This window comes from Manduca sexta, chromosome 12 (genome assembly GCF_014839805.1).
Source record: "Manduca sexta isolate Smith_Timp_Sample1 chromosome 12, JHU_Msex_v1.0, whole genome shotgun sequence".
NCBI lineage: Eukaryota > Metazoa > Arthropoda > Insecta > Lepidoptera > Sphingidae > Manduca > Manduca sexta.
In genome coordinates, this window is record NC_051126.1 from 6,498,981 (window position 1) to 6,523,808 (window position 24,828).

General features: G+C 33.4%; 1 protein-coding gene and 1 long non-coding RNA gene across 3 annotated transcripts in view; one reads left to right on the forward strand and one right to left on the reverse strand.

The window, feature by feature from the left end:
- Positions 1 to 6,600: 6,600 nt before the first annotated feature.
- Positions 6,601 to 24,828, forward strand: part of LOC115440391 (sodium-independent sulfate anion transporter) — a 50,582-nt gene continuing 32,354 nt past the window's right edge. The window contains exon 1 of one of the 2 annotated variants that reach the window (XM_030164670.2): positions 6,601 to 6,797. The gene's annotated coding sequence lies outside the window, so the exon portion shown is untranslated. Of the gene's footprint in view, positions 6,798 to 8,946; positions 9,088 to 24,828 lie in introns of those variants that run through there. The other variant, XM_030164669.2, reaches the window with a different exon arrangement.
- Positions 14,272 to 14,829, reverse strand: LOC119189074. The gene is made up of 2 exons (XR_005112227.1): positions 14,607 to 14,829; positions 14,272 to 14,481 (listed from the first exon to the last, which is right to left on the reverse strand). It is a non-coding gene; the product is annotated as an uncharacterized LOC119189074 (long non-coding RNA).

Genomic DNA, 24,828 nt, shown 5'->3' on the forward strand with positions numbered 1-24,828 from the left:
TCTTTTTCAGATGGTTTTAAAAAGGGATGATATAAGTTCTTACAAATTCCATGTCTGAAATATTGCGATGAGCCGATCGGATCCGTCGTCGAATCCGTCATCGGATCCACAACACTTCGTAATAACAAAATGTGCAATCCGTCATCCTAAACTACATATTTCGTTTTTCGAAGTACCCTCTGATTTCTAACATTGGAAAGGCTTTTGGTTTAGTAGCAGAAATAAAGTAATGTGTGGGTTCGAAAAAATCTCTACACAGGAATCGTCCTGTGTAGAGATTTTTTTTGTTTTATTTTCTAACAGTATGCTTAGGACTAGTTCCCCAGAAGGTTTTAAGATCTGGGATGGTTGGCTGACTCCAAATTGTTTTACTATAAAATTGAGTGCAAGAAGACTTCAAATAGGTACATCCCTTTAGATATAAGTGCCATTGAGTGTTATTTAGTATATAAATAGTCAGAGTAAGTAAATGCGAAAACTGAATTCAGTTTATACGTAAGTCAAGCTCGCAACTATCCATCATTACTCTGGACTAAAATAAAATACATGTTAAGCAGACAAATAAAACTTAATGCCATTTAGAAACTTGCAAGTCACAAAGGAATAATAAAAATATTCACAAAAAGAAACAGTAACTGGATAACAAAACAAATAAACTGAATAAAGTAAGTACGAACACAGGTATCTAGTGTCCGGCCCAATGAATAACAAAGTAGAACTAAACATGTTTAGCAAGTTTACTGAACCGTATTACGTTAGCAACTCCGGCAACTTAGATGTACTTCTCAAAGGGTACGGTGATGCGTGACTGTTTTTTCTATTGATGTAATAATTTGTTTCGGAAACGTACTGCATTAATTTATTGTAAAGGATTTATTTTCCATATTTATGGATGTGATCAAAAGCCGCAACAGCGTAGTTGGGAGTGCAACGGACTGCCGAATGTAAGGCTCGAGTTCGACCGAGACGGGTTTTTCAATCTCGGCCGAGACCGAGACCGAGAATGAAATAAAATCTCGGCCGAGACCGAGAACCGAGACCGAGAATAGACAAATCATGAATAAAGTATAAAAAATTTGTTAACTGTATACTACAGTATGCACTGTTTTATAAAAAAACCGCTTAACAATCAAAGTCAAATAACATAATATAGTATAATTTTTTTTTTCGGTATTTTCACCCTTCAAAGAGTGTCTCCTTTTATCGTACAAGTAATAACTCAGCAAAACAATACTTATAAAATAATTTTAACAAAAAATTAAACCGCCTTCAAAAACCACTCAAAACCAAAAAATAATTTCACATAACAGGTACATATGAGGTATACAGGAAATTTAGCTCATAGATGGATTATGCAACAAATATAGCTTAACTAGCAATTTTAATTAGGCACCGACTCCAAAATTGGTTTCCAATATATACCTGTTATGTGAAATTATTTTTTGGTTTTGAGTGGTTTTTGAAGGCGGTTTAATTTTTTATTAAAATTATTTTTATTTTTGATTTTTTGTGTTAATAAAAAATAGACCTTCTCAATGGCGTGTTTCACTCACGATACGACTATCGCGCTCAGGAGTTACACCTCTGAGTACCCCTGAAAAGGGGAAAAGGTGTGATGCTATATATATGTATGTATGTAAGAAGTAGAGTTCACTAAACCCAACGCAAAAACACAGCTAATGTGTTTCGCTCGCAGTACGACTATCGTGCTGAAATGTTACACTTCTGCCTACCCCTGAAAAGGGGAAAAGGTGTGATGCTATATATATGCATGTAAGAAGTAGAGTCAACTAAACCCAACCCAAAAACACAACTGATATGTTTCACACACAGTACGACTATCGCGCTGAAATGTTACGCCTCTGCCTACCCCTGACACTCGGAAAAGATGTTATGCTATATGTATAAGTATATGAGAAGTACAATCAACCAAACTCAATGCAAAAACATAACTAAAAACGTTATAGGTAAGCAAAATTCGCGATTTCGTTTTCTAGGACGACATAATTATTCTAGTTTCTTTAGTTTTAAAACCAAACTACTGAAGAGATGTTGAAAAAAAAATTATGGGAGTAATCTGGAGAGAAATTCTTTCGAATAAAAAAAGAATTTTCCAAATCGGTTCATAAATGAGCGAGTTCTGAGGTAACAAACATACAAAAGAAAAAAAATAATTCCCGTCGAATTGATATCCTCCTCCTTTTTTTAGAAGTCGGTTAAAAAGTACTTACATTTATACAATTTATACGATGTATTAAATATTGGATCCCACTGCTGGGAACATCTCTCCTTTACTACTGAGAGGGTTTAGGCATTCACCAAGCTGGCCTAATGTGGGTTTGTGACTTACTTTTATTAACTAGAATATTTTAACTAATTTCAATTTAACAACAATGCCTAAATAAACCGTGAACGAACGGCGCGAAGGCGGCCGCAGTTCACCAACTGGGACTCCAACTAATCACAACGCAGACTGCCTACTCACTCACTCACATCGAGCGACGAATATGGCCGCGCGCTGATTTGAATCTCATTCTGTTCCGTACAAAGTTTCTCGATAATTGCCGAGAATCTCGGCGGTTTTTAGCCGAGAACCGAGACAAAATTCTCGGCTGGATTTATAGCCGAGAATGCCGAGACCGAGACCGAGATCGAGATCTCGGTCGAGCCTTAGCCGAATGATATCTGTAGGTTCAAAACCCAAGGGCACACACCTTTTCTAAAGTTATGTGTACCTATAGGTATACTTTGTAAATTGTCGCTTGTTGTGTGGGGAACGAAAACACCATATGAAAACCTGCATACTTGAGATGTTTTCTATAAGAATTTGATGATATGTGAAAGACTTCACAGACGCTAACCCTCACCACTATGCTCGAGTAATAAACTAAGTCCTAATCCCGATCAGTAGTAGATTAGGCCACAGTGTCATACAGGGCTGACATTATTATATTATGTAGTATAGTTTCGCTTATTTATTTTAAATCACTTGGACTTTATCCCATTTTCTTGATCAGATGCCTGCACTACCTTATATAGGTACCTAGGTAAGAAAATGTGACTATGTAATTTATACAAAAATCTTGAAAAATACAAAAAGTATGTGGCAGTACCATCAGTGCATACACCGCCACCTCGTCAACATCGCCGGAACTGCAAGATGATCGATGCATTGACACATTTGTAGTGATATCGCACAGAAATCACGCAAGATGGCGACAGGACGATACTGGCTTGCGACAGCAGAATTTGCGCGACGCGCACCATATATGCCACCTCCGAATAAGAACCGTCGGAGGGGCCGCGGCCGGTCAGGTGCAATACCTGCCTAACTAGGAATATCCCCCTTCTATAGAGGAATGTAACCATCTGTACCTCAACAGCGGTGTCTACCTTTACGCCTCTAAAGGTATATTGGACAATTGATAATACAAAAGTTAGCCCGGAGTTCGTTTCTGCCTTTCCTCTTATAGAAGACAATACTTGGTCAGGTATTGACTGATCGGTGAGGTAATAGGTTGGGGCCTATTATCATCCTTACCGATAAGGATCGTGAAGAGTTATACTCGTTATTTTATAAAAATAACATTATATAGGCGTTTTTTTATCTCCTTTTGACAGCTCGAGCTTGGCTTCTTTGACTACTTTGTACTTTCCTTACAAATATTATTTCCAATATGAAATGTACGTTATAGCGGTATAAGTGACTTAATTCCTTAATTTTAATTTCCATAAATTATTTTGACTTATCATTAGTATTATGTTCTCGTACGTGATAAATAAGAACCTTATTTTATTTTAAGTTTATATTTATGTTTTATTAATATTAACACGTTAATGAATATTCCAAAACCTGGTATAGGTTACATTATAATGCTAACTTCCTTATTGACTAATATCTTCCTATAATTCTCTTCTCTCCATAATGTTGAGTGTAGAGAGAGAGTGTGAAATGATGTAGATACGTGGTAGGTACCTACCTAGACAACATACGGTTACCAGAGAAAGTGTTTAAGCCGGTTTAAACAAGAAATTAATAACGTTTGTAGATATCTACGTGAAGCCAAGAGTCTAAAAACTTAAACCCTTGATATATTTTTTTTTATGTAAAGGGTAGGTAACTAAAATTTTAAATAGATCTTTATAAATTATAACTTAAAACAATCTCAATCATCTCGTTTAAAAAACCACATCAATATTGGTCCATTTGTTTGGGAGCTATGATGCCACAGAGAGACAAATAGACACACCTTATACTTATAACTACCCTATTTTTCTGACAGGCGTTCAAAATAGTTGCAATTGAATGAAATATGGCACAAAAGATCGAAACTTAAAGTAGATACCTACACTAATTATAAATGTATACCTAATGATTTAACAAACATTCGTTGATATGCTCTGATATTCGCATTTCTAAAAAGAATTGGCGCAAATTATCACGAAGAAACTATTAACTTAGCTATATTTGTTTTATGAGTAACAGATAAATAGGTAAGCAGTGCCTACTACACAAAATATATTTCTTTTTAGCAAATGTATACGCTGTGAACAGTTATTTTGCCGTTGCGTTATTTTTAGGCGTTTAGTAAGCAAAGTACTAAACAGTACTGTATAGTTTGATATAATATACTAATTACTCGTATGTGTCACTACTCAAAAAGTCTAGGGAACATGAGAAAAATAGTTTATTTTAAATCCAATATTATTTTATCTTAGATGTTAGACATCAATATCAAAGCGTAATTTAATATTCATTTATATTATGCAATTTAATAAAAGACTTGAAAGTGAAAAAATGAAAATTTATTACATAAAATTAACAAAGTGCTAGAAACCAAAAAAACAAGTTCATGTAAATAAAAAAAATAGTATAGCATAAGTAAAAAATAATTAAATAGAATATTCCTAACAACTTTAAAATAATCTGTTGGACCTCCTAAAGCATTAGCGACGGCTCTACATTGGCGTGGCATACTGAGAATGAGGTTTGTTGCCTGTGGAATAAGCCTCCATTCTCTGGAAAGTTAAAATTTTGAGGAAAAACACTGAAAGCTCTTCTCACGAGAAAATCCCATGCATGCTCAATGGGATTGAGATCAACGGACTCAGTAAGCCACTATAATATAGTAATATTGACCACGCGGAACAAATTCGTCATCAGCCTTGCGGAGCGCGCACGTGCATTATCATGCATGAACATGAAATTTTGGCCGAGTTGCTATCGATGAGGAATGATCATAGGATGCATAATCTGGTCACGGCATTACTCCGCATATAAATTGCCTGGTATTCAAACGAGATGCGTTCTTACGGCGAATTCCAGCCCACAACATTATCATTCCGCCTTGGTAAAGATGAACTCCCTGAGGATTCTGGAGTCGAATCTAGCAACCAGGACCTCGCCAAACACACACTCTTATTGAATCGGGATGAAATCTGAATTGAGACTCATCCGAAAACAGAACGCATGCATACTGATTGTTAGTCCATCGCAAATGTGTGTTAGTTCAGAATAAAAACGCCCTTGATTTCTATGTCACAGGGCTGGAACTCTTAGTAATATGCGAGCGTGAAGACTGACCTCATATAATCTTTTTCTGGCTGTTTGGTCACTAATAACCACTTGGTGCTGAGATTGGAGTCTTCTTACCATCTGGTGAGCTCTAATCTGAGGATGCTCTAATCTGAGGATGCCTCCTTGCAACGTTTTGCAGAAAACGGTCTTGTCTCTGGGTAGAGACCCTGTATTTTCCTAGGTGACGTTTAGCCACATCTCCTGTAGTCCTGTAGCGTGCCCATAATAGGCAAACTACGCTTGGTTGCGTGTTAACAACCTTTAACTGCGCCCAGTTTCCAACATACCTACAGCCCTAAGCATCTCTTCCTGTGTTAAATGTCGACGTGACATAACGCCCTGAGATCACAAAAATTACAAGGAGTAAGTAGTTGATTTTTACAAGAAAAAAAATCGAACACATATAATAATCTCTCAACTTTTTACGTAAAAAAAAATCCGTGCTCTACGACCAAATTAAGGTTTCCCCCCATATTTCCAAAAGTTTTTTTTTATTATATTTTTTTTATATTCCGAACATTTATTTATACGCACTTCCAGCCTTCATTTTAAAATTTTAGTGACCAGTACTTGTTTTAAAGAAGGTTCATAAAAAAAATTATATACTTGGCTTGTTCCCTAGACTTTGTTGAGTAGTGAATTTTAGATGGGAGCTTGACTTTTTATATTTTGTTCACTCTATATTCTATGAACAATGATTAACGTTTACACAGACAGTAGGCGTGGAAAGCGCCTAAATAAGTATTACATGTGATATTTTAACTTTACACTGCCTGCCTCGACCCCATAAAATACTAGATATTGTAATTTATTTGGTATTGCAGATGCAATAAATGCTTTTCGTGACTTATGCTTCAATTTCCGAACGTAAAGTTGGTTCATTCCTCGTGATATGGTTTTATAGCATCTTATATTTAAGCTATCTCGCTCACTCGTAATGTTATAAGACTGTTTTGTCCTGTTTGTGTGTTTGTTTTGTTATTTTGATAAACATAAATTGCGTCGGGCTGTCAAATTTTTACAGTTGACTTTGACAAATCAGTATTTTCAATAGATGTTGCTGATTTGTTCGTGCGTGGAGAATGTCCTATTTCAAATAATAAATCAAATTATTTATCGTTTCGTAAATCGTGAATAAATGCGTGCCAAAGTATAACATGACATTGTTACCCAACTCTGATTAGATAAAACTCCGCTCAAGTTTAAGACCCACACGAAGGTAAGTTTATTTTTAAAATTATTTAAAACTAAGCTACTAATTAAAACAAACATCCAGATTTTAAGTTGGTTTAAAACTTCTATAATAATTTTGGTTTTGCAATTTTAGCTTAGTTGTAACTGTTAAATTGCGAGATTGCTTACTACATACTTATTATTTCTGAACTTTGTATGAAATTAATTGCCGTATGGAACATTTAAGACTTGTTAACATAATTGTTACTTACCCAGTGTCTACTTTGTTTCTCAGTAGAAACATTTATAAGTCTTTCTTGTATTGTTAATAATGTGCCTAGTTTCAGAATTAATATGTTTATTGTTGACTTATGAAATATTTATATCAAAAATAATATTTGAACCACAACTCCTTCCAATGTTATGTTACATTAGAAATAATATAATGTTGTAATACTTGTTTAGGTCCTGGTTTAAATCCTCTTCAAATATTCATCAATAATCACTATGTAGGCATATCAACATAAAGTTCATTGCCAATTATGATAATTTTGAAGGCCCTTGTAATCCCTGTTCCCCTCCTTTAATGCCAGTGTTGGGCCAATTACTCTGTATGGATCATATTCATTATTTATCATCACGCAGCCACTATGCCAGTGGGCTGGCATCTGGTGTCAGAAAGAATTCATGCATACAATAATTATATTTATTTACCTGCTCGCTGGTAAATTTCCAAATAAAAATAAACTGTTCATTTGCATCAAAAGAAATAACAATTATCTATATTATGATCATAAAAATTACAATGTCACAAAAATGATTACAAAGAAAGTTTAATACTTGATAATTTATTATGATAATGACAAATAACTAAGTGTTATTTTGTGGCACTGGCTGTATGAAGACTTATTGCTTCAGTTATGAGTATCATAGAATATTTTTTCTAAGATAATAAGCAAGCTGGTTGGTACTTGGTAGTACCAACATACAGAAAATACACTATGCTATAAAAAATTGTATGCAGTATTTTTTCTTGTTAGATATGTCTTTCTTTACATACTACAAATATGTATTTAACTCAATAAATGAGTCACAGTGGCGCCTTCGCCACTGTCACTCATTTAAAATATAGGTAAAAGTTCCCACAAGGGAATCTAACACAACATGTAGATGCTACAATTATACGAAATGCAATCTGCACATCATTCTAATGATCAATAGATTTTATAGGAATTACAAAGAGAAGACAGCAGGAATCGGGTTATATGACCCGTTTGTCACTAATGTGTGATATATGTTTTTTCATTATGGTGGCAGTATATGTTAAGCCAAGGCATGGTCTCTATGTATGTCGAATTTCATAGAGAGAAAAAAGTTTCTGTCTCTTCTAACAAATATCCAAAACTATACCTTAACAAACTTTCACATTTGTAATATTAGAAAAATAAGATTATTAAGTAATTTTGAAATAGCTAAAAGCAGTTGCGTAGCTTGACATAGGTGGGGCTTATATCAAAATTTGTTGGGGGCCCTTCAGTGCATACTCATGGGCCCCTGCAAAGTTTAATGCTAGTAAGGTCGAAGAGGGGCCCCGTATCACTAATATAGCTGATACAGTGGCTATAAGATCAAAATGATTTTTGAGTAGGTAACTAAATAGTGGTATTTAAGTTCTTAATTGATACATTAAACATATGTTATTTTTTTTAATTTTTCATTTTAATTTAAAATTTGAGTCCTTAATGGTGCAAAAATAGTGGATAATATAATTTATTGGTACTCCATGTTTTTAATTTTCCTATTAACTTTTAATGATTAAAAATTTACTTGTTCAAGGAATAGGGACAAATAAAGTATTAAAAAAAAACTAAACCTGAAAAGGGAGAAAATAATGTAACATGTACCTTGTACCTATTATCTTTAATTTGTTTTGGTATATATGTACAGATTCCAATAAGTATTATTTAGTTTGAGAAGACATACTTTCGTAATATTTATGTTGGAAATAACACACGATTTGATGATCAGAGAATTGCATCAAAGAAATTATAATAAATAAAAAAACATTACAGGTCCTTGTTATCTTATCCACCAAAAAAAACCTCATTCGCATCAACAAAGTAAAAAGTTGCAGTATAATATAAACTTGACAATGGTATAATCTAGGTATATTTTATTATGCTTTGTATTGCATTCATTACGAGTCCGCCAATCGGCAGTCTCACTACAGTCATTGTGATAAGTGAACGTTCTCGTTGCGTATGCGCATACGTAGCGCGTTCGTGTTGTTACTTTTTTTTTAAGCTTGGAATAGTGATTGTGTTTTGTAGTTTAAAGTAAGTTGGTATTTATTTAGTTATTTTAAAAGTCCGTAAAGAATGAACAAATTTTTTGTTGGCTGTCAATTGACCCAAAATATTCTCAAGAAGCGTTGGAGCGTATAGCTTTAAATGTATATCAAATATCCAAATGATATCATGTACTGTTCTAACATCAAAATTATATCAGAATACATTCATAGGCATTAGGAATAATCTCAAAACTGTATTTCTTCATTAAATCTAAACCTACAAAGAGCTTTTAATATCTCGCCATTAGGTTGAAGGCGCTACCCCCAGCAAAAAAGTGCGATAATCATATTCTTGGAAGCTATCTATTCGAAATTTATAATACATATAGATAAAAGAATTAAACGTCATGTTTCTACAATAAGTTATTTTTAATCTGATAGTTTAAATTTATTTAGAATGATTATATTGTTTCATTAATTTTATAATAAAATGCTACTCAAATTGTCGATTCCATACATCTTCTTAAGTACACATAATTTTAATTTATAACCAACACTATTAGATAGAAAATTTATTAAAATATATTTTGGTAGTGTAAAATTTTTATAAAGACCTAAAATTTATTCTTTAAAGAAATTATTCGTATATCTTTGCAAATTTCCGCCCGTAACTCATCCGCCGTAAATATATGGAACGAATGCTCATTTTGTCGGAGGGTCTTTAAAGGATATTTAACACAGCTGAGGAAAGTTGGTTGAGCAATAACAATTTTAAAATATGTTATTAATATAGAATGGTAATTTATATAGAATTTAAAAATATAAAGAGTGTAATTTGACTTCTACAATATACATAAAACCGTAAGAAACCTATAGTTTCGTACTTTGATAGTTTTCGCCGAAACATCATATCATTAAGTAACATAATGAATTTACGTAAGTTTCATTTATAAGAGAATTTTTAATAGAACAAAAGGTTTTTAAATATATAATCAACTTCGTAGTAATGTTTTAAATAACAAAATGTATCGTGTAGTTACATAAAGAATAAATGCCTGTTTATTATTTAAGCAATAACCGTCACTGCATTCTGTATATTGATCTTCATAATACGCAAAATCTAAAAAAGACCATATAAGGGAAATAATCATTTCATTTTTTTTTTATTTTACGCTCTTTTACCAATTCCTCGCGTCATCCGGGTACTCTGTTTTTCTTAAAGAAAAGCTACTATTTTATAATATGTGTAGATTATATTATTAATATTAAAATTTATAACTGGAATGGTTAATATTAGCAGTTTAATTACTTTAAAATTCAAGGATTTTCTTTTAATAAAGTGCCCTAAATCAGTTTTTTAGGTCGAATTATTCATATTTTGCACTACAATTGCAGGTACCTACGTGTTCTTTCTTATAATGTTTTGTTCTTCCGCCTAACATCGTGCGTGTTACTTAGATTTCCTTTATTAATTGTTGTTACAAGAACCTCTTGCACCAATTTATTTTGCGTACTGTAATTCTAGAATGAAACTTATATTGTTTATTGAAATACTAGATCACAATGATAACATGAGTTGTCTACCTCGATTGCAATTCGACTCGTCAACGTAGACTGGCGCAAGCAAGCCTAGCTTAAATTCCTATTACCGAAGCTAGTGAAGCCTATTATGGATTAAGATGAAAGCAAAATGTTGTTAATGTTGAGGCGTTCGCTATTTTCTGGGTAAAGTAAACGATGGCAAATTGTTTCTTCTAGACACGTTCATTCTGATATTAATTCAATCCGTGAACTTGATATTAATATCGCATTAATTAGCATTGTATGGATTGATAAGTTATGATCCGTAAATATTTTTTAAATAGGACCATTCCAAAAATACAATTTAAAATGGCACTGAATTGGACTTCTGAATTGAATGGTCATCACATTCCCGCCGAACTAAGAACAATTTGCGTCGTAAATGATTGACACATCACGTGTCTTTAACAACTGTTTTGTAAAACATGTCTCATAATTTTCACCTCACTTTCTGACGAATATATTAATGTGTTTTCTCATACAATACATTTTCACCTGAACAAATATGTCTAAAGTAAAATACATATGTTTTATATTTCAGAAACGTTTATTACTAAACGAAACGTGTAAATTTAATTTAAACGAGTGAAGCGTGAATTTTGTAAATGAAACGATGAATATTTTATGAATTTATTACTTGTCAATAAACTTTAAAAATATATAAATCGATGAAAAGGAAATTACGCATATATTATAGTTATCGCACAAATAAACCGATCTAAGCTTTTTGTAGGAATGAATTAAGTTCAAATTCTAATCTCAAGCATAATCACAAGAGAGTTTCGAATCAAAATCTCGCAATATTCCTTTACATAACCTAGAAATAAAGTCTAGAACTTCGTCGACTAAAATCAGCAATAATTTTCCTAAAACACCGTAACCTCAATAAGCCTATTTTTTTGCTTTCCAAATAAACTTTTACACAGTAGCAAAATTGCTCTTTGCTATTGTTTCAACCCAAATAGGACGCGCCTTTGAATACTTCTTTATGAAAATCGAGCTTATATTATACGGTTTTATTAATTAAAATTTATAAGGAATAAATACTATATTATGTTAAAATATAATATACTATTTCTTCCTTCATAATAATAATTTATTATTAAGTTTTTCTTAGGTTAAGAAGATCTTGCATATTTTTACTTGCTACATTACATACTGTTAATGATTAAAAGTGACTCAAATTTTATTTAGCCGCATTCTCTTCTCTTCGATTCTCTTCGAACATTTTAACCTTCGAGATTTTTCGGGGACTTATTTTTAAAATCTCTTTGTACTCACCTACATTATATACAAATGGAACTCGTGGATTGATTATTTTTTTTCTATAGGCGCCTGTTTTAGCCGTGTCTTCTCTGTTAACCAATAATTCTTAAGAGTTTCATTGAATATAGGGATTTAACTCCTGATCTCTGTTCTTAAGTATTTTATGTCGATCTTTCATTTTGCAATTACTCTATAACTGTTTTTGCTTTTCTAAAATCCTTGGCCGCTAAATGTTTTTTGGGACGAAAAACCTATTATGTTAATCTAGCACTTGATCTTACAATTATCTTTCATCCATAATATCCATTCAGAGTTTTATATTTAAGTATTGCGTTAACTTCTAATAAATATGAAATCATTTTCACGAACTTTTACATTTATCATTTAAATATGATATTAATTAACTTAACAATAGCATAGGATGATTAGACACTCAATTAAAAATGTCAGACGTCCCCTTAAACACAGATCCCATTGGTATGCAAAGGTCTGGCGGCAATCACTCACGTACTCGTAGTGCCGGCACAAAGCTCATCAATATCTCCGATCCATTACTTAAATGCTGCGGCGAAATTTCAGTCGTACTCTTCTTTAACGTCAAATATATTTACATAATTACTCGACATTAAACCGCTCTTATAAAAACGAGTTCATTGAACGCCGCTACCTTCACCGGCCACATATTTTAACCACTTTTCCTTTTGTTTGCGCTCATTTTTAAGATTGTTGTTAATTGGAGTTTTGAGTGAATTTCCTTTTGTTTTCGACGTCTCTGAAACTGTCCATCTGGAATTAGTTACGGACTGTGGGTAGTAAAAGTATGTTTTCGTACGTTTTACAATAAATTGTGATTTCTTACGTAAGGACTAGATATTAGTATTCTTACAACGCCGACCCACGAACACGCATGTCAGCACTTACATTGTCTATCTTTATGAAAACCATATTTTCTCTTTATTTTATTTTGTAAGATTGAGTTTCGCCTAATTGTGATGCTATGAGCGCTTTACGTTCGTTCCAAAACAGCGTATTATAGTGTCTAAGTTTTGAAGGTAACGTAGTGCCTAGCAGCCGCGTGATCTGACTTATAATATTGTTCCATAAGAAAAATATTACAGTGAATAAATGTGAAGAATTTTGATATATCATCTTTCAGTGTTAACATAAACGCGAAATTCGAATAGCTTTTGGGTGGCGAACTATAAAACATTTTATCATTAAATATATATTTATATTATAAATATTTCTTTGTGGATGAAAGTAAGGTCTCGTCTTTTTATTATACGCATTTATAAAGTCGCTTTATACTGGTACATTACATCCAATTTAATTAAAGAGAAAAAATAACAGTATTAAATTCCTTTGCCACCATGACTCACTAAACAATATTGCTTGCCTGCTATAAAATTAAAATCCTAAACGTACTACACAAGACTACTGCATATATGAGACGGACAATATAAACAAATGTAAAGTATCGATCGGCAAATTTTTACAGTCATGTTGGTTTGAATTACAAAACTAAACAATGTTTCTTGTCTCATCCAAATTCTAAACTACAGCATATCGTCTGCAATTAGGGCTGCTAGAAATAGAAATGTTCGTATCATGTCCAACATTTTCGTTCTACAACATTCAAATTTAAAATTGTGAGGAAAGGAGAATGCCCATTTTTGTATGAAAGTTGGGCTACGCTTGCGTCTGTACAAAACCTTTACTAAACTATAGGGAATATATCCTAAATCTTATATAAATTAAAAACAATTGGATATTCGATGGGGGTTCGGAGTAATCAGAATTTTATTAACTCGGTTATTTTGAGGTTAAGTATGGACTGCAATAATGTACGGTAGAAAGTACCTACGTGCCTAATTAAGTTCAGTATTGCAGTACCTACTTGATATTGCTATAAACAATTATTGGACATTCTTTTCACTTAGCTTTAATCGCCCTTATAAGAAACTGATAGGTATTAACATATCTGATAAGACGAAGCTCCAATAAAACTTCTAAGATAGTATGGCGGAATATGAATTTTCCACTAAGCATATACTACCCGACCCTTTGTGTAAGTACATATTTTTCTGACTTATGACTTATTCTATTACATGGATTAACTTAATCTTTATTTTCACCTACCATTATCTCATTTCAATATGGCTCCAACATATATTGTAGAATAAATTCAGCTTAGTTTTTATGACCGGCCGCATGCCTGATGCCAACCCTCTTTGGAGGATTCCGATCCCAGGCAAGTCATGTCAGAAACACCGAGATAAAATGTTGCTTGGCCTGGAAATCGAACAGGAACCCAGGAACTAACTCCACAGCCTAATTAGACTAATAGTTACTTATCATAGGAAAATAAAAATAAAACAAGAAATACGAAATCCGATGTATATTTTTATATAGATGTGTATTTATGATAGATATGGCTTCCCAGAAAACAGACAAGAACTTGATGCGGCCGCAACACGCTTATAATACTGCTGAAGTGAGTGAATGACTTCTTGCAGTGCTGCAGTTGTTGTCTGTAAACCTCTCTATTAACTGCTCTCCAGCAGGCAGCACAAATTCATTCCAGCCTTGAAACCTGAAATATAATGTAGAAGTTGAGTAAACATGTTCAGATTATTATTATTGTTAAACTGTGTTCTTTAGTTTTTGCAAGATTTTTCCCACATTGTAGGTCGGTTAATAATAATCTACATAACTTACAAATTGGATAGCTTGTCTGAGAAATATAATTATCGTTGCTGTGGCATCGCAATGGTGCAGTTAATACGCCGCCGGGATATGCCGTCTCGATTAACAGTCCTGGGTCTAAGCTCTAGACGACTTTGTGTTGCTAACTAAAAGCCTTCCGTCTCAAAGTTCGGAACACACACTATACACCTTGTTTCTGAACAGTGAATTTCTCGACTCAACATTAAAATACATAAGAATAACACTCTGGATCTTGAGTAAAATATTTTAATAATGAAAATTTTCATTCAGACAAATCTAGTGTCAAAATGTCATTAATTTCAGTTGCCAGTGTAATAAAAATCAGTACCCATATATTCATTTAATTAAAAATAAAGTCCAGACATGTTTTAGCTGACTTTTAGTATTTCTGTCATTGCAAGTAACTACAAATCGCCATTTGTTTGTTTTTAGAAGGATTAATATTTTATCTTTTTTACCAGCTATTTGGAGTTTGGTTATAATTATTAAGTAAAATATATTTTTATAACAATATTTTTGTTTAACGAATAATATATTTAATCCACATATTAAGTATAGATTCAAATACAAGCATATTTATTGTGCATACTAACTTTTTTATTCCATTTAAAAGGGGAATTTGTTATAAATTGGTATCAATTCGCCATATTGGCAGTAAATTATCCGGTGTTTGATTTGCAACAATTAAACAACTTTTTTTTTCATATCTTTAAAACCCCTATTTGCTCATGGCTGAAATAAATACAAATGAAGTAATAATTAAAATTATGATTTTACATGGTTATTTGGTTAAGACGCATGATTGACGCAAAGATAGCCTGGTTTTGGGCATTGTCCTTTCACATTAAGATAAATAAAAAAAAAAGCCTTTTATTACTTACTAGCTTTTGCTCGCGGCTCCGCCCGCGTTATAAAGTTTTTCAGGCTAAAGTTTTCCATTATAAAAGTAGTAGTTTCCCGGGAGCCTATGTTCTTCCCAGGGTTTCAAACTGTCTCCATACCAAATTTTATCTTAATACGCTGGGTAGTTTTTGAGTTTAAGACGTTCAGGCAGACGGATGCAGCGGGGGACTTTGTTTTATAATATATTTTTTAGAACTTTTTTAAGAGGGATAATCCCGTCATACATCATTGTTGCATAACTTTAACCGTTTACGCAGCGCACGCAACAGAAGCTCTCAAAACTAATAAATTGTCCCCGTATTTGCAACATGTTTCATTACTGCTCCGCTCCTATTGGTCATAGCGTGATGATATACAGCCTATAGCACCCCACAAATAAAGGGCTATCCAACACAACGAATTTTTCAGTTCAAACTGGTAGTTCCTGAGATTAGCCATTACTGCTCCGCTCCTATTGGTCATAGCGTGATGATATATAAGTTAGAGCACTCCACGAACAAAGAGCTATCCAACGCAAAAAGAATTTTTCAGTTTGGACCGGTAGTTCCAGAGATTAGCCATTACTGCTCCGCTCCTATTGCGTATAGCGTGATGATATATAGCCTATAGCAATCCACGAATAAAGAGCTATCCAACGCAAAAAGAATTTTTCAGTTTGGACCGGTAGTTCCAGAGATTAGCCATTACTGCTCCGCTCCTATTGGGTATAGCGTGATGATATATAGCCTATAGCACTCCATGAACAAAGGGCTATCCAACGCAAAAAGATTTTTTCAGTTTGGACTGGTAGTTCCTGAGATTAGCGCGTTCAAGCAAACAAACAAACAAACTCTTCAGCTTTATATAATAGTATAGAAGTATAGATAGTATAGAGTATAGATGTCGCAGTAGTCAAAGTTGCGTTAATGATGAGATGTGTATTCGTCTGCCAAGTTTGAATTTCCCGCCCTCTAAATTCGCCGCCCGGAGCATGGGCCCTGGCTTGATCCGGGGCTGACTGAGAGTGTTATAAACGTAAGAGTAGACAAATATAATGAGAAAGCTTCGAACTGCTAAGCTATCGGGAGTTACACGTGTTATTGTGAGTCAACCATAAAAGATAGACATATGCTGTCGTGGGATATTTTTTACATAATTTTAAGGAGAACATTTCCGTCATACATGATTTCTGTGTAGCTTTAACCATTAAGGTTGCACACGCGACGGAAGCTTAAAAATGGAATAACTTCTCCCGTTTTCCCAACATTTACCTTCACTGCTCTGCTCCTATTAATTGTAGCGTGATGAAAAGTATACTATAACCAGCACAGGAGTATGACAAATAATTGTACCAAGTTTCGTTAAAATCCGTCGAGTAGTTTTTGTTTCTATAACGGTTATACAGACAGACAAACAGACAGACAGACAGACAGACAGACAGACAGACAAAAATTTTACTAATTGCATTTTTGGCATCAGTATCAATCCCTAATCACCCCCTGATAGTTATTTTGGAAATATATTTCATGTACAGAATTGACCTCTCTACAGATTTATAATAAGTATAGATATAGATAGATTACTATACTTATATATTAAATGAACCACAGTAACTACATTGATATATATGTACTACGAACTAGATTAATCGTTCCGAACATTCACAAAATTCAAAATATTAGTTAAGGCGATACCTCATATCGGCGATAATCATGGATATTTCTGCCTTTAAAATTTCGTCATATTAAATTTTAAAGGCCGAAATATCCATGATTATTAATTATTTTTACGTTTTTCTTTCAACTGCGAGAACTAATCACTAACTAGACGTGAATTTAAATTCTTTACTTGCCAATACTTGTTTAGTTACCCAGATAAAAGGTGAAACAAAATGTATGAAAATGGACCTTGAGGTATCGCCTTAAATAAGAAAAAATATTTGTTGTTCAAGTGAATAAATAGGTTATAACAGTAATGTTTCGGTTGCTATTTTAGTTCAGATTTTGAACAAATAATTTATATGGACGTTCGTGTCTATAGAATATACGTCAATAAGTAAATAAATAATACTATTTATATCTGACTGATAAGAACACCTCAATTTTGAATTAAGATACGAAAACATAAATAATAAAATAAAATTGATTTATTAATAATATTATACAAAGTAGATATGTTTTGAATTATTGCATTAGCTTCGGTCAATAACTTTAATTAAAAACTTGCGTTTTCTACGTGCATATTGCATAATCATACATAACTGTATTAAAAACCAAATTAAAAAAATGGGAATTTTGCCAGGATATCTCATTTTGTAACCTGATCACACTGCCTGCTATGAACTTCCACCAAGCAAATAGCCCGCATAGAAATTTTGCCACACTCCTACAAGTACAAGTCGTATCTACATTATTTCAAATTCTAAACTAAAAGAGTAATTAAATATATCAATTTAAATATATATCTTAATTAGTAAAAGGTGCCCTTGTTAACATTTTCTTTGTTACATAAATACTTACTAGGCGTTGCTCGTGACTGCGCCTGCATAAAAGCCTTCATTCAACATTACCTAAAACCCTGTAGCGATTCATAGCGCAACCTGTGGGGCACCAGCACCACATATTAAAAAAATGAGATAAAAATTCGATATTTTACCGTGAAAAAAAATTATCGGTATAAAAAAACCTATATTGTTTTGCTGGTGGTACGATGTATTTTATATCCGTCCGGGTAGCCACCACCGTACTCAAAGTGTTAAAACCCGTCATAGTGGCCCACGTGTGTCGCGTTCCAGGATCACCCTGTCTATATCTGGTTCCAATAGGCCGGCATGATTGTATCGACTCCCGAGGGGTAATCATCTCTCGTCAGTCGCCTTTCTATTTGACCCCATGCCACTTACCATCAGGTGTAGTAAGGTCACAATGCCGAGCTCGTATAAAAAAAATCCTGGAAATAGTCTATCATCGTGCTAAATTTCGTCATCAAAACGTTCATTTGTTTCTGCGTTTACATGTACCAAACATACAAACATCTAAACATCCAAATTGTCACAAATTTGCGCATTTATAAAATTGGTAAGATTATCTTCATTAAATATTAAACGCTTGTATTGTTTATAAATACACGTGTTCCAATATTATTATTTAACTATTTTGCTCATATAATATGGAAACACGTTTTTAATAAATGTCATTAGTATTACTTATCTTTAATAAAATCACAAATCATTATGAACAGAACTTGTCTATAATCATCGATATTTATTCTGATTCTAAATTATGATTCATCAGATAACTTGCAGTAGCGGCGTAGATATCGCGTGTTTATCACATTTCATGTTCCCACGAACGAGAGACCGCGAACCTGAGATCTATCTAGATATTTTTATAACCAACCAAAATAACAACCAATCAGTTTTTCTATTGATTAAAGTTGAATATATACTATTATAATATAATTACTCCAATAGAATAAACACAATATTGTCATATGGTTAAAGTGGAATATAAACTATTATATAGATACTCCAAAAGAATAAACATAAAATTGTCATATCTACTTATATATTGCAAGTTGAGATGTGAATATTTTTGTGGTGGTGTCAGGCATTATATAATATGTTGCAAACCATAATTTCTGTATCAAAAATTCAAATACGTCCCATAAACACGTAATTTAAATATTCATATCCTTAATATGAAGAAAAGATAAATAGTTTCATTTCTGAAGTTACCAATTATGGATTTCAATCGATTTCAAACACCTCCTAAATCTGGATTTATGCTTTAAATTCACCCAAACACAATAACGGAACAGTATCCATATCTGGTACAAATATCTGAGTGTTACATAAGCATTTGTCTCGCTGCGGGAACCGATCCCTAATCCCTCGTTTCTCAGTTCGGAAGACGTCCAACACAGTCTAACCTCCGACTCTATTATTTATGGATGGAGGTGGACGTCGATGGAGATTTCTCACTTTAATTTATTATCGATATAAGACAGTTATGTATCCAATTTCGTATCGAGATAGCCTAGTTGTAACATGAATGCTAGTAACGCTTCTCCTTATCAGCTCATGTGGCGACTAGACGAGTAACTTTGCTGTTTCCTTTTGCCGTATAGACATTTTATGAGTTCCAATTACATACACACATGTCGCAGACTTTACTACGTAAATCTGACCTCACAGTGTTGATATTGCATACTATCGAAGTTTTCGCCGTAATATTTTACGATCTTTATTTAACAAATACTCTCCTTTCGCTTCAGCCGCACAATTCGACTCATAATGATTGATGTTTTAATTTTGTAACGTTTAAACTTGAATAATAGCTTCTGTAATCGATTTCGAAATCAAGGTGAACCTTTGGAACCTTCTCGAAATTAATTTCGACCCGCGTTAGGGAGCGATGCCGTCAAAGCTGACTTGTGATACCGTTGACTGATCGGCTTTTGGACGGGTGGAATAGATGAAAGAAGTACGTGCTGCACCGTCCGTAGCGTTTGATGAATCGTCTACTTGTAATCGTTGGACCAACACGGGTTCCGTAATTTGTTAGGTGAGAGCTCCAGGGTCCTTTGCAGATGTGCACTATCATCCATTGTGAAGGAGCACGCGACTAGATTTTGAATTGGTTTAATCTTCACTGTATTATAACTTAACGTGCCAGTCATGGTTAGGCTTTTACTAAATGGAACTATGGATGTCAGTTTCGATTAGGTATATTAGACATTGTAAGTTTTTCAGTGATACAGATTAAAATATACAACCGCCTCTAAACGATTTGTAAAAATTTATTCAATCATTATAATGCGCCAGATATGTAATAATATACATACAATTCGAGGATTTAACGGTACCACCTAAAATATTCAAATCATTTTGTTCTAAATGCAATATTATTTTTGTAATTCATAACATAAGTTTTCCATTTTATATTGAGTGAACTTCTAATAAGTGTTTGCATAAATTCATAAACCGTTCACAAGGGTATGGGATTTATTAAGTTATTATAATATAGCGTGCAAATATTCATAAAAGAAAATAAAGATCTGTATTAAAGAAGAAAAAAAAAACACATTTTAAGTGAACCATTTAAAGAGATACGTTTTGAAGCGCTAAGTGATTATCATAATATAATATTTTTTGGATATATTAATAAACGAAGTTATTTCTTCGCGTTGGAATTCTTTAAAAATGAAGTTGCCTTCTCGCGTTAACTATTATCTGTTGCAAATTAGTAAGAAAGGACCGTTTTTTTCACAGTATGACAGAATCTTAAGGGGCGTTAGAAAAAACAACGGCCAGAGATTGTATTAATGACGCTTACGTGCCGCTACTGAGCGGAGCTGAAATAAATCGATGTCTCGTAATCGACGGACTCACATTTCTGGCGATTTGTTACCGTAAATATATCATATTTTCTTTTACGTTGTTATTTATTTTGAGTATAACAATTTGCGATGTCGTTAGATACCGATAGAGAGGAAATCAGATGACGTAGATGAAAGATCAGTTCATATTACTTACCAGTATATTTGGTTCTTAAGTAAAGAATTGTCTAGAATTGGTTAATATAACTTCTGAGTAGCACTGTTAAATTTAGTTATAGATACTTGTCTTTACTTAATGGTATTTTGTTCCTAACCAGACCGATATCATATTTCAGTTTTTTAGTAAGCCTTTTCAATAGTCTAGTGGGGTGAGGAACGAACTGCCGAGACGAATATCCGCAGGTTCAAATTCCAAGGGCACACGCCTCTTGACTTATCTAATAATTGAGTGTATTCTTTGTGAATTATAGCTTGTTTTGACGATGAAGGAAAAGTCATGAGGAAACCTGCAGACTTGAGAATTGTCTATAGAAATTATGAGGGTATTTGAAGTCTTCCATTCCGCACTAGGCCATCTTGGTGGACCAAGACCTAAACCCTCTCAGTAGTAGAGGCGGCCCGTACCCATCAGTAAGACAGTATGTAGTACGGGGCAGATATAATAAGCCCTCTTATTTGGAATACAAGTTATCTGAAATTCGGTATGTCGTAATAGTCTTATGATTTATCATTGGTCGGCAGTGTAATCCCGCCGTCTAAGTTTATACGAGACCGCGTTCATAATCCCAGACGGCATATTATAATGCTTCGTGTCGTGCTCTGATGGCTCATTTTAGATCATGAAGGGACCAACTAAATTGAATCTGCCATGGTCGCAGGTATTGAATGCCATTGAGTTACTCAGTAATGACCAACCATTTCCACCCAAATGTTCTCAACAATAATTACTCTGAGTAGTGACAGAAATATCCAAATCAGTCACCAAGGCGAACCACGACTTCCATCTAAAGAAAGTTCTTGTCGATAAAAATAAACATATTTTATTTGTTCTTACTAATATAAATGCGCAAGTTTCTGAAAATGTGTAGAGGATTGTATAAACATACAAAAAAACATACAAACGTAAGATGTCAATGCAGAAATAACTGAACGGATTTGGATAAAATCCTGAAAGACCGACTTGGGCAGTAGCCCAAGGGTAAAAAGTATTTTATCGCGGTAATTTGCTCCCATTAGAAATAATTAAATGGAATCAATATATTTAGAATATGTTGAAAGAGTAGTCAGTTAATTATAATAGGCAAAATATAATACACCGTTTTTGTGAAAACTCTAAATCTGTGTCAGCAATTACTGTGTGAGTGACACGCGCTCGAAATAATTATTGTATACTAGCTTTTGCTCGCGGCTTCACCCGCATGAAGGAGTTTTCCGGGATGAAACACCCGCTATATATTTTACCGCGATAGAAGAAGATAATTTAAGACTTCCCAGGGTTTTAACTCGTTGGACTTTCTCCATAGCAAATTTCATAAAAATCCATTCAGTAGATTTTGAGTAAATCGAAAACATACAGACAGACAGAAAAGGGGTCTTTGTTTTATAATACGTATAGAATTTGATAACCTTTTATATAAAACCGGAGATTCCTGACCGCCATCCGTCATTATCGCTAAAGATAAAATGGTAAGTACAATACTAGTACACATAACGTACTATATAGTAATTAATGACAGTGACCTTTTAAATTGGTAGGTTCGTCATAAGTGCGGTCAATGTATGAATGAAACTCTAAAATGTTTAGTCTTGATTATATTGTGTTTTCTATGAGATATAAAATAGTGAATTTTTATCAATATTCCGCTGAATAATTACCGAATTTGTACTGATAAAAAATAGTTAATTGAAAGATATACCCCTTATTCATAGACGTTATTTATCTAAGAACAGAGCATTGCTGTGATAACAAGTCTGTTTCTCAACTTTGTTTATCTGAAAGCTGTTTGTTCAGCTTTGTTTACTAGATTCGAGTTGTATCTCAATATTAGCAAATCACAACGGCCCTATGTCTACGCACTGCGAAAGCTGCCATGTCGTCAGCACTGAGAACAGACTTGTTATCACAGCAAAGATAGAGCATAGATAAATAACGTCTATGAATAAGGGGGATAATGTATATACAATATTTTATTATTAAAATGAAACATATTTTTTTTAATATACGATCATTTCTACTTTAAGCCGCCACTATTTAAGGCGTGACCTAAACCGTGTTGGCTTCTCATTAAGGTTACAGGCCAGGTTCATCGAACTATTCTCAAAATAAACATTGCTTCGCTAATATTCGGAAAATCCGCTCTATATTATAAAGCTTTGGGAACATCTAAAAATGTTGTTAACTTGGTTAGACACCCACACAGAGTTTTCACATCGGAAAATTATTATTTTATAATTTTCATCGAAATTAACGCAATGACATTAAAAACTTTTAATCAGATCGGGCAGAGTTCGAGACATTAAGACGAAACTTTTAATGCTGCAAAATAATGTCACAGCAGTTGAACATACTGGGTTCTATTTGAAAAATATATATTTGTAGTCATAATACCTTCATTATGTGATAAATACAAATTAAATTTCCTTTGCGAATTATTCTTTATAAAATTGACTTTTATATATACAGGCATGTGACCCCAGTGCATCTGATGGTAAGTGGAGTGGGGTCCAATAGAATGTCGACTGACGAGTGATGGTTACCCCACGACAATCGAAACAATTATGCCGGCCTATTGGAGCCAGATATACACAGGGAGATCCCGGAACGCGACACACTTATGTGGGCCACTATGAGGGATTTTAACACCTTGTGTACGGTGGTCGCTATCCGGGCGGATATAAAATATATCCTACCACCAGCAAAATTAATTTCTGCATATTCTTTGTATTCTTTCTTGCAATGTGCTCGAAGAAGTGTGACTCCACATTTTAGTAGAATAAAAATTGGTGGAACAGATATACTGCTACTAATAAACCATTATCCAAAGACAAAAAATGAACTGCTCTAAACTTTTTTTTTTCTCTTCACACTTTATCATGTACTGTAGTCTTTACCCTAAACTCATTGAAAAGAGCAACACCAGAGTTTCTTGCCCGTTCTTCTCTGGTGAAAACTGCTTTCCGAACTGGTGGTAGAGTTAATATTGACGGAATCTAAATAATGTATAACATTTTACAGATTCAAATAAATCATTTCATTTCAACAATAAAGTATATAAAGATAAACATTTGCCTAAGCGTAAAATATCAATGGCAATAAGGTTATAAATGGCATCGAATTGGATCATTGCATATACACACCGGATCCCGTTTAACACCTTCATTTGCGGAATAATAGCAGATTATCCAAATATTGTTTGCTTGTGGTCCCACGGTGGTTATTAACTGCAACGGACCGTAATCTATGCGATTTGATATTTCGCTATCTGTTAAGCTTATTGTAAATATAAACGTAAGTAGCATGTTACTGTTGTTTGTGTTTGCAAAATGATTCCATTCTGTGTGTATGATGTATGAAATAAATTTTGAAGCATATTTGTTTTGTAATTAAGATTTTGTTAGGTTAATTTTAGTGAACTTTCTTAATTGAAGTATATTGTTTGACTAGCTTATGCTAACGGTTCCGCCTGCAAAAAACTTCTTTCCTGTAATAAAATGTGACGGTGATATATTGTAGCTTTTTATTAGTGAAAGAATTGTTAGAATCGGAGATGAAGTTTTTTGATATTTCCGAACCAAAGAGGGTCGGAATTTTGAGATTTTATTTTCTAATTTGTATAGAAATATTCTTTATGAACCTTAATTTGCACAAAAAATATATATTAACCATAAATTTATATCGCTTATACAAACATTTTACTTTCACAACACTGGCCATTTAATAAAAAAAGTAAGAAGGGTCCAAGATAATTCTTATTTTAAATAAAGTCCCATG